This window comes from Danio rerio, chromosome 18 (assembly GCF_049306965.1).
Source record: "Danio rerio strain Tuebingen ecotype United States chromosome 18, GRCz12tu, whole genome shotgun sequence".
Taxonomy (NCBI): Eukaryota; Metazoa; Chordata; class Actinopteri; order Cypriniformes; family Danionidae; genus Danio; species Danio rerio.
In genome coordinates, this window is record NC_133193.1 from 23,526,256 (window position 1) to 23,538,832 (window position 12,577).

At 32.2% G+C, this 12,577-nt stretch overlaps 1 protein-coding gene across 2 annotated transcripts in view; it reads left to right on the plus strand.

The window, feature by feature from the left end:
- Nucleotides 1-3,317: 3,317 nt before the first annotated feature.
- Nucleotides 3,318-12,577, plus strand: part of ripor1 (RHO family interacting cell polarization regulator 1) — a 144,871-nt gene continuing 135,611 nt past the window's right edge. For both annotated transcript variants that reach the window (XM_009293580.5, XM_073929344.1), the window contains exon 1: nt 3,318-3,472. The gene's annotated coding sequence lies outside the window, so the exon portion shown is untranslated. The remainder of the gene's footprint in view (nt 3,473-12,577) is intronic.

The following is a 12,577-nucleotide window of genomic DNA, read 5'->3' on the forward strand; positions in this document are numbered from 1 at the left end:
TAGGATAATATTTATAAACATAAATGTTCCTTTGTACATTTCATGTACAGTATTTGTGTATTTATATGCAAATATCCACAGTGCATATAAAATTACAAACTTTTATTTAGGATGTAATTTCATTGTCATTAAATTATGATTACTGTGTAATTAACATTGTTACAACAGTGTAATTACATTAATTTTACATTGCTATAACATTGTAATTGCATCTATGACAGTACTGTACATATATGTTTATTGCTTAGAAGTTGTGTTATAGTTATATACATGCACTGTATATTATGTACATATACAATACACATCTAATATGTAATTGTAAACTTTTATTCTGGATGTAATTACTATGTCATTACATTGTAATTATATTGTGATTACATTGTAATGACATTCAAGATTACCAAATGCGTTTATATATTTCATGTACAGTGTGCATTTATAGTTATATACTTAAATATGCACAGGACACATGTAATATGTAGTTACAAATTTTAACCTCAATTTATAAATGTTTAAATGTGTGTGCAATTTGTCATTACATTGTAATACATTGTTATTACATTGTAATAACATCCAAGATATTGTTTGTGTATTTACATGTAAATATACACAGTACATATGTAATTGCAAACTTTTATTTTGCGCAATTATTGTGTCGTTACATTGTCATTACATTGTAGTTACAGCCAAGACAATATATATATATATATATATATATATATATATATATATATATATATATATATATATATATATATATATATATATAAACATAAATGTTTCTTTGTATATTTCATGAACAGTATTTGTTTATTTATAAGTAATTATATGCAGTATGTATGCAATTACAAACGTTTATTTTGGATGTATTTACATTGTCATTATATCGTCATTACATTATAATTACTATGGAATAACATTGTAGTTACATCGTTATAACATTTTAATTACATCTATGATCGTATCGTAAATGTGTTTTTGTATATTGCATGTACACAATTTGGTTATTTATAGTTGTATATAGTTGCAATTACAAACTTTTATTTAGGATGTAATTAGCTTGTCATTACATTATAATTACTATGTAATAACATTGTAGTTACATTAATACAACACTGTAATTACATTGTTATAACATTGTAATAATGTTTAAGTAAATTGCTATAACATTGTAGTTACATCTATGACAGTATTGTAAGATTTTAGTTGCAGAAATCGTAATTTCACATTGAGTATTGAAGATTTCAATAACAAACATTTAGAAATATAAGACTTTTAAGAGATGGTGGCAATTTTCACAATCAAGAGATATTAATTAAAAAGTAAAAAATTCCAATCATCTGCATTGAATGATTTTTACAGTAATTAAGGGGATCATCTTTAAAGGCAATACTTTCTGTATGAAGTTTGTACAAAATCTATACTAAAATCAAAGAGAAACGCAGGCTACATTTTTTTATGTTCAGTAGAAGTGAATGACTTAACAGAGAAGCTGACTTTGGCCCAGTCCCAATTCTTCCCCTTAGCTCTTCCCCTTACCCCTTGTGTGTTCTCAAGAAGGGGTAGGGGTGTCCCAATTCTCTATAGCTTGAACGTGTAGGGCTAAGGCAAAGGGGTAGATAGCCCTTCGTACTGAGATTTTTTAGGACCACACTCGAAACCAAGGGGTAAGAAAATTACCCAGAATGCACCAGCCACAACGGCAGCATAGTTGCACTCGGAAGTAACACAAAAATGTATTTTTTATCATTATTTTGAATTTTTACAACAAGGGCGCATATGTTTTAATATATTCATAACCATGTTGGTGTTTTGCCGTCATGATTTTAAAAAATGCTAAAAAAAAAACTGCAATACTTCGCTATCTATAATCCATAATCATAACTCTTGTATAGCAGTCAAACAACATTCTGACACTTGATGGCACTGGAATACCCTGTCAGAACAGTCTAGAGCAGGCATGCCCAAACTCGGTCCTGGAGGGCCGGTGTCCTGCAAAATTTAGTTCCAACCCCAATCAGACACACCTGGGCTAGCTAATCAAGCTCTTACTAGGCTTTCTAGAAACATCTTTGCAGGTGTGTTGAAGCAAGTTGGAGCTAAAATCTGCAGGACACCGGCCCTGCAGGACCGAGTTTGGACACCCCTGGTCTAGAGGCTGGAAATGGGCTTTTTATCGTGTCTGCTATAGTGCTAATGTTGGTTTTGTTTTGTTTACATAAATAATATGAGCTTGGTGTAAATGCACAGTAAAGTTACAAACTTATTGCCACATTAGATCATTATGATAACATGATATATGCCTTCAGTGATTTCCTGAAGATACAGTAAATACCAAAAACGCTAACTACAGTAACTACAGCAGTGGCCATAGTCAATCTCATATGAAGCAAGAGATCATGAAAACATATGATGACGTGTGCAGGTGCTGTAGAGCTATCCTATTTCTTAGGGGTAAAATTTTAAGCCCTTCCCCTTTACACTCGGTTTCAAGGGACAAGGGGAAGGGTTAGGGGGTACATAAATAGAATTGGGATTGGGCCTTAAACTTGATCAGAGAAACGCTATTGCTGTTAAACATTGTTTACCTCACTAAGCCAGTTTAATGATGAAGGAATTACTCCCATAGGCCCATTGATAGAAGGTTTGCAAAGAAATGTCATGCTCCCTAAAAATACAGTATTTTATCTTGATAAATTTATGGTTGCTGTATTTTGTAGTTTAGTTTGATACACTTAAAACTGAGGTATTTGGTATTTTATTTCAAAATACATTTCAATGTAGGTTATTTTTTATATTTCTATGTGCAAAACTGTACACTAAAAAGTTATTAAATAAAATAACACCTAAGCAAAAATGTTATATTTTCATACTTTCTTCCTTTGAAGAATGTATCCATGGATTTATAAATGATGAACAATGAAAATAATTCACTGTTAAGCAATAAAAAAAAATTAATAACTTAAATTAGGAGCGATGCTGAGAATATAGGCCTTTATAAACAGGTGTTTATTCTCAGTTGCACTACTTAGATAACTAGCAGTTTTACTGTAGTTTGTAATTGAGACTAATGGCATGTGTTTAAAGGTGACCCAATCAATCAGTCGGACAAAAGAATCGATCAAAGCAGGTTCCAGATTTCGATTGTCCTGCAGCGACTGAAGTGATTCATTGACAGCAGTCAGACTTGTTTTGTTGAGCCGAGAAGAGGAGAGAACTCAACTGTTGATTTTTCATTAACTATCAGCTGCCTCACGACGATCCTCCCGTGTAAAAACAGGCACAGGAGGGTTTATTTTCCTCTCAGCTCAGAAAGAGGTGGGCATTAACAGAGGGCTCTGGACAGCGGGCGCACACACTTCACCCGCTGCTCGTCATCAGTAAACACGATTTAACTAGTTTACGTCACGTTTGCGATTATTTCTACACGCGGGACTTACAGTAGTCGCCTGGACATTCCAGTGCTCCTCAGGTAGGAACTTGTTTGTGAAATGTAGATTTGTTATCAACTTTTCAATGTCTTTAAGTGAGTTTATAAGTTGATTTTGTGAATGTCAGTAACAACGACTGATTATTTCGCTTGTGCTTGTTTTGACGTGAGGCAGCTGTGTTGCTTTATTTCCCTCCGTTAATCATTAGTCGGGAGTTTTGCGCCAGTCTGGGATATTCCCGATATTCCCACTTTACCCACAGGTTGTCATAGAAACCGAAAGTGTGTTGGCTTTTAGATAGGATGAGTGACTTTGTAGTTGAGAGGTACGAATTGTAAAAGGGAATCTGTTAAGTAGTACATTTTGTGTTCGAGACTGTGACTGCAGGACTGTGTTGAAATGCTGAAGTTCTTTAATTAGTGATTTTATTAATTGTGGTGCTTTCATTAACAGGTAACTGCAATGTTGACGTGAACTTACAAAATCAGGCTATTCTGTGAATAAGTAAGCTAGAAACGTTTATAAATGGCTGTTCTTTAACTTCTGACATATTTTACACTTTTTTTTGTCTAGAAATGTCATTTCCACAACATTTTAAATGAGTTAATAGACAAGACATTTTAGAGAAAACTCCCCCACTGAAATAAAGAAGTATCTAAATAAAAAGGTGTGGAGAAATATACTTTTTTGGAAATCATTAATGTTATTTATTAATGATCAAACTTTCTGTTTAATGTTTAATAAATATTTTCACAATTTTAAACAAGTAATAATAATAAAAATATATATTTATTTTGCCCCCTTTCTATACAGACTCAAGTATAAAAATGTGTTGTCACTGAACACAATTTATCTTGTTAATAAAATTCGGGAGACAACAAACAAATAAATCTTCATCCTGCACTTTCTTAAGTAATGCAGGAACATTTATAAATGCAAGTCGAAAACAACTTTTAACACATCTCAAGACAGTAACAGACAGGGTTTTTGAAACTCCTATTCTCATCAACAACTGTTTGTACTCTGCTGCATCATTCATCATTGCATCATTTCAACAACATTGACATAATTTCTTTCAAGTTTCAGTCTTTAATCCATTAAGTATTTACATATCCTATTGATGGGTTTAAAAAAGCCTTAAACCACCCCTTACAATCTGAAAACAAAATTGTATTTAAAGTAGCCAATTGATTAGGATTGATGTGTTTACACTTGATTTGGGTCCATGTAAATACAGCTATTGTTGTATAAACACACACACAACAATAGTTCACACATGCCTAATCTCTATCTTTATTATCTTCAATATTCTGCTGACTGTGGCTTAATCTTTTAAAATTACATTTTATATCAACAATTAAGACTTGTGATGAGTTATAGTAGAGAAATTAGTCCTACACATAAAATAGTGTTTTAAGGACAAAAATGATGGGAAAAAGGATTTGTAAAATGTGCATATAAAGTTCCTAAAAGTAAACATATACTAGAATATTTCTTTATTTATAAATGATTATGGCTTATGTAATGATATAAAGTGATAAAATAAATCAAATTTAAAGTAAATGTGTTTGCTTAGAGTGTAAATCAGCTGTATTCTCCAGTCATGTTTGTTTTTATAGATCACAACTATTGTGTGGAACGTGGCGTACACACATTTATGCCCCTGTTTTGTGGGTAGATCACATTTATAAATGAGAGCCAATGTCTTATAGGGCAGTTTAAGTAGAATAATTAGCACTGGTCTGTTGAATTATTAGAAAACAATGCACACCTGAGGTGTAACTATTACTGTACCTAGCAATTTCACATTATGCCTGAATTATTATTTTTCATAATTCAATGGGCATGACTGTGCGACCCCTGATAAAGCAGGGAATAAGCCGAAAGTGAGTTAGAACTCAATGGTCATTCATAATTGCTTGTATGTTATTTACAGGCTTTCATAGAAATTCTTGGTTCAGGACAGGATCAAAAGGCATTTAAAGACAAGTCACATAGCAAAAAAAAAAACACTGTTAAACATTTCACATACTGCCTTATTTTGCCTTATTATTTAGTACCTGGGCAGAATGTGAAATAACTCCAGCTTCTGTTACACTGTTATCACTTTGGAAAGAATTTAACTCTGAAACGTACATTCCTGAACAACAGTCAACACCATCTTACAACCGATATCACATTTTCAGTCTGTTTTGTCTCAAATGGTCCATCAGGGATTGAGGATTGTATTTAGTTGAGTCAATTTTCAGAGCAGATTGTTAACAATTAACTATAACAACTATTTTCTGAAGCCTAAAATGTAGTCATTTATAACATCAACATACACTTGAGCTCTTCCCCTGTGACTCTGCTGAATAAAAGGATAACAAAACGCAATATTTCTTTGTGTATATTAAGAAATGTTCCAACAAAATAGTAGTAAATTGTTGGTGTAATGTATTAAGGATGAATGAACTCAAAACATTCATTTATAGCTTAATGATTGATTAAGGATACAGTTGACTCGCTCAACCAAACATTGAAAGGAACGTATTTTCCCCTCTCACTCTGGGGATCAAGCAAACCAGAAGGAAGTGATTTGGCCCTGGGGATTATTAGCTTTCTATGTCATGGTCACCTACACATAAACACTGTCAGTCAAAAGTGTAGAACAGTAAAATATGTGAAATTTGGAACTTATTAAGTAAATGACATTACATAAATTGGCTTTAAATTTGTCAAAAGTGATAATAAAGATATTTGTAATGTCATAAACATTTTCTATTTCATAAAAATGTTTTCCTATTCATAAAAGAAAGCTAAAAAAATAAGTTTTCCACATTATATACACTCACATTAGGGCTTCATGATAATGAAAAAAAGGATATTACGGTATACTTTTTTCTTCAATAAAAATATTGAGATATGACTACAGGTACACTAGATTTAATAGCACTATTTGATGTGTTTTGGGGAGTCTATATATATATATATATATATATATATATATATATATATATATATATATATATATATATATATATATATATATATATATATATATATAAATTTTCTCGTTCAAACTACTTATTTAAAATGAGCTGAAACAACACAATTTTTGACATTTTTTTGGACAACCTAATTTTTTCATGTTCAATCCACAAACAATTAGTTAAAAGTGTTAAGTTAACTTAATCAATTTGTGTTGGGATGACATGAATAAATTGTGTGGAACCCTGCATTTTTACAGTAGTAAAGTATTTAAGTACATTAATTGATTAATCACAATGCAAAAAGTGATTTTCTTACGTTGCTTTGTCTCGTTTCTAGTCTAAATATCTATTAATTTTTAGAACAAGCAAAAATATTGTTTTGTTTTCAATTTCAGAAGAAATACTTGCCAGATGGGTAAGTAAATTATATATAAAGTATATATGCAGTCAAGCCCGAAGCTATTCATACTCCTGGCAAATTATGACACACAATTACTTTCATTACATGTACTTCTGCAATTCCTTTTGGATGGATAATAACACAGACATCTCCCGAAAGATTGTAGAACAAAATCCTATATAAAAAAAAACTTTTAAAAAACTTTTGAACATTAGTGTGTACATATTCACTATATATAGTAATAGACAGAGGCACAAGTTTACTGTGTTGATGTTATAGGAAAAGCGTTGTCATCGCTGCAGTATTTGTCATACTGCATTATGTGTCCTTCATTTACTGTAGAGTGGTGTTGCGTGTCAGTGTTTTTTGGCAGCTGTTCGCTCAGGCCTTCTCTTTGACCTCAGTATAGTAGTGGTCAGCAGAAAACAAACAGCCGGCAGAGGGTAAAAAACTGGGGTGAGACACATTACATGTAGACGCATGGCTTGAGCTGTGTTTTACTCTCTCAACCTGAAGTACATTTACTTTTTTTTCTTTTTTCTGTTTGTTTTTCTCACAGTTTCGAGTTTCCTCCTCAGTCTCTATTGACTGCTCTCTGCTGGCTTTTTATCTCTATCACAATCCCACAAATTCCGTTTAGTCACACTGTAAAGTAGTAGTTCACTCACTATTGGTTTTGTGTTGTGAGCTTGTAAAAATCTTTACAGTTTTTTTCTATACATTGGTAGTTCATAGAGACTACTACATAGATACTGCAAGTGAATTTTATGGTATAGTATAGAGTAAACTTCAATAATTTGAAATTATTATTTGCAATTGCATACAGTGATGTGCTGTTAAACAACATTGAGTCCTAAAATGTTGATATAGATTTATATATATTGTATACATTATGAGGTGTGTGTACAAATAGTAGGACTCTGATTATTGTGATGTGTAAAATGGAGATGAATTTGTGGAATCTAGCATTAAAAATAAAATTAGCTCTATGTACAGAATAGCACAAAAATTGGCAAATTCTGGAGGAATACAAATAATCTAATACATTCATTTTCTTTTTGGCTCAGTCTCTTTATTAATCTGGAATCGCCACAGTGGAATGAACCGCCAACTTATCCAGGATATGTTTTACCGAGCAGCCTTCCATTTGCAACCCAGCTCGGGGAAACATCCATACACACTCATTCACACTCATACTATGGACAATTTAGCTTACCCAATTTAGCTTACCCAGTTCACATGTACCGCATATCTTTGGACTGTGGAGGAAACCGGAGCACCCGGATGAAACCCAAGCAAACACAGGGAGAACATGCAAACTCCACACAGAAACGCTAGCTGACCCAGCCGAGGCTCGAAACAGCGACTTTCTTGCTGTGAGGCGACAGCCTTACCTACTGCGCCATTGCAAATCTAATACATAATATATACAAGACTTAGTGTAAACATTAAGACTCAAATAAATAATCAAGTTTCCCAGAACTAGGTTGCGGCTGGAAGGGCATCCACTGTGTAAAACATATGCTGGAATAGTTAGTGGTTCATTTCGCTGTGGTGACCTATGACAAATTATGGACTAAGCTGGAGGAAAATTAATGAATGAATAAATAATCAATTATTAAAGTGTAGAACAACATACTAAACAAATAAAAAAATAACAAAAAATACAAATGAGATAAAAATTTATCTTTAAAATTTTATTTAATTAATCAATTAATTTAAATAATGCTGCGCTATTATAAGTAGAAAAAATAAGTAGAAATAATAATAAAATATAAATAAATATTAACTAATATTTTTTTCTTTTAGAAAAGTAAACATTTAAACCCACTTATAATATAAATATTTCCACAGAAATATATATTTAATGTAATAATAATAATAATAATAATAATATATATATATATATATATATATATATATATATATATATATATATATATATATATATATATATATATATATATATATATATATATATATATATATATATATATATATATATAAAACAAACAAACATCCTCATCACACACACACATATATATATATATATATGTGTGATGAGGATGTTTGTTTGTATTTGATGGTCTGTGGCTGGCATTTACAAGATGTAGAACTTAGAATTTGGATTAATTTGGTTTAGGCTGGTGCTATTCACTGTTAATCTGTTTTGCAGAACCTGAACATACTTAGAAGCATTGCACAATAAAGGAGAAGGAAAATTACAACCCATCATTTGTCCTTTTTATTCACACCAAACCATAACAGTTCAAAACTAATAACTTGTGTGGCACTTGTCAACTTGTGTAGCATACTTGACAACTTATTTATTCTCAATCTCAGCTTCCTTGTTATTTCTTGCATAAAAAAGCTTAAATCATATATTATGTAAGGAATAACTGACGATGGCAATTCTTCAAGTCGGTCAGACATTTTGTTTAGCAGTATAAAGCTCATATGCACATTTTTAACTTTAATTTTTGTAATTCTACAATTTTAAATAATCATTTCTAGAATCCCCACTGATTAAATTAATATTAAAAAACGATACACACAGCAGTGATGCATTCTTAATAGTCAAAAACATGCAAAACAAGCATATAAAAGGAATAACATTTCTTCATGTCTCTTCTATCTTACACATAATCAGTTATAAGGAAAGTTTGCGGGAAAGTCCCTGCTGTGTGTGTGTGTGTGTGTGTGAGAGAGAGAGAGTTACTGGAGGAAGCGTTTATTGGTACAGATGTACAGGGTGAGAGGTGGAAGCGTTGAGGTCAAACCAGCCTATGATGATGTGCTTCTTCCTTCCCCAAAAACTGACAAACACATTCGCAGAAGCTGCCAAACTCTTATAAAACATGTCGTTTGTTTATGTACTGTATCAATAGCCATCACATGCTTTAAAATCAAAATACTAACTGTACATGAGCAATTATCCTGTAAATGAATCATCAGCTTTTCCAAGACTTATGTGATGATTAATAGTCCAGGAACAGAAAGCAGCTACTCAAGGATATAAATATCTGTTTTCTGCTAGTCATTTTGTTCCTTACGCCCTAATGTGCTTATAGGCGACATGTGAAACAGAATCGCTTCGAGTGATTTGTGCAGCACAATGACAGGAAACGTTTGGTCATTTTTCCCTCTGCCCTGCTCCGTTTATAAATGTCTGTGCTGGCCTGATGCTTCCTGATAAAAGGAGATTTGGACAATGAAGAAATCAATGCGGTGGCTTGCTTGAGTCTGTTTCAGGATGACATTTAAAGTGCTGCTGCTCTCGATCGTATGATAGTTTGTATTTGACTAGTCTTGTGTTGACTTCAGTCTCATGACAGACTTTCATTGGTCAGCTTTCATTGGTCAAAGACCACCAGAGACTGTCTGATTGACACAGAGAGCAACCAATCAAATTTGGTTTTGCCAGCGTCATGTTTAGTGGGTTGAAACAATAACAATTGCAGTGACTCGCAACCCCCACTATCCTCAGAGGGGGTTATAAACTTGCAAAAGCACTCACCAATAGGCCTATATAAACACAAGCATATTGACAACACAAAAAAGTGCAAGTCTAACAACCATATATTAGCCCCCCTTTTTTCTTTTTAAATATTTCCCAAATGATGTTTAACAGAGCAAGGAAATTTTCATAGTATGTCTGATAATATTTTTTCTTCGGGAGAAAGTCTTGTTTGTTTTATTTCAGCTAGAATAAAAGCAGTTTTTAATTTTTTAAAAACCCTTTTAAGGTCAAAATTATGAGCCCCTTTAAGCTTGTTTTTTCGATAGTCTACAGAACAAACCATCTTTATACAGTAACTTGCCTTCTTACCCTAACCTGCCTAGTTAACCTAATTAACCTAATCAAGCCTTTTAATGTCCCTTTAAGCTGTATAGAAAGCTGTATTTAGGTGTCTTGAAAAAGATCTAGTTAAATATGATTTACTGTCATCATGGCAAAGATAAAATAAATCAGTTGTTAGAAATGAGTTATTAAAACTATTATGTTAAGAAATGTGTTGACAAAATCTTCTCTCCGTTAAAGGGGTTTAATAATTCTGATTTCAACTGTAATTAATTTAGTCATTTATTAATTTGTTTAATTTAACATTAACTTCATTTGATGAGACTGGTTGTCAAAATGTTTAATGCACGTTCTCTGTTTATTTGTGTGTTTCTTTTTAATTTACATGAGAGCCATGAAGATGTCAAAGTTTGCCACGGCACCATATAATCAATTTGCTGCAACTGACGCTATTGCTGTGTCATTAACAGATCATAAACATCCGATAGGTAGAAATCCAAAGAGGAAAAATAGGCTAATGGCCTTTTTATTTCCATGTAGATTTTTTTAAATGTAAGTATTTAATACAATTTTTTTCTTCTGTAGATTATGGATAAAATATGGTAGTATTTAATAAGTAATAGTCTAATAAACCAGGGGGTCCTGACCCCCACTCTGGGAACAAGTGGTCTAGTAAACGACACTTCCCAAAAACTAAATGTTTATTTGGTTGATTTATTTGAAACATTCTCAGTAAAAACAGATATATATACAGTACAAATGTCAACAACAACAACAAATATAAACATATTATGATAAATTGTGTTCTAATTGTCTTAAAATGCTATATGGAAGACAAAGTAACGATGAAAGTAGATTTCATTTACTGTTGTGAAAGGATTTCAAAATATTTAAATACAGATATTAATAAGATAACATTAGAAAAAAAAAATGTTTCCTGCAGTTTTTTCATTCTTTAATTATGAAAAGTACAGTAAGCTAAACATTCTGATTTCTGATTTTCTCATTTCTGAAGCATCATGTGACACTGATGTTAATTCAGCTTTGTCATCAAAATTATTTGTGTTGGTTTTGTTCAGTTTTTCAATAGTATTATGCACAAACATAATAGATTTGCTATAGATCTGCTATTTGCATGTATGAATTCATTTAATAGAAAACCCTCACACAGATGGCTGTTATCAGGTTTGAAGAGGTCATATTTGTACCAGGCTGTTCTTCCCACTGAACGTCATACTACATGCTTAAATTATATGACAAGATATTATTAGAGTGTCCAGTGGGGGGCAGCATTGGATCACGATTCTTAGGTCGCACTTTCATCAGACGTGGTTTCGACTGTTATAGGAAATGAGCTTCAAAACTGTCACACACACTTTTGTCTTGTATTTTTGGTCAATTTCTTTGTTTTATATTATTCTACGCTACATTAATAATAAGAATAACATATTAAACAAGCAAATTAATTAACAATGAAAAAAACAAAAACTAAAAGGCAGTTCATTCCGCTGGGGAAACCCCAAATTAATAAAGGGATTAAGCCAAAAAGAAAATGAATGCATGAATGAATAAAAACAAATGAATACATTTAAAAGTTTTAAATCATTTGCATCCACTTTAGTAGTTCACTTTTACGTTAGTGAAAATAGGGACTTATTTTGCATAATTTATATATGTATATGTTCCTCCATGTTGCAAGTCTCTCTACATCTCTCTAAGTCAGATTTTTGCAGTGCGTCACATACATCATGTGTGGTCCTAGAAAAGCTTAGTTGTTTGCATGTGTGATGTAAGTGGAAAGAGAAACAATTAAGATTAAAAAAGCACCTTTAGTAAATGAAGACAACAAAACACCTGCCAACACCACTGATCACAATGGAGGCTTTGTGGAGAGCAGAGAGAGATTCTATAGTGGGCAGAGAAAGATAACATTCATCACCCTCTGCCTGCAGGAAAACCTCCCTCTCTCTTT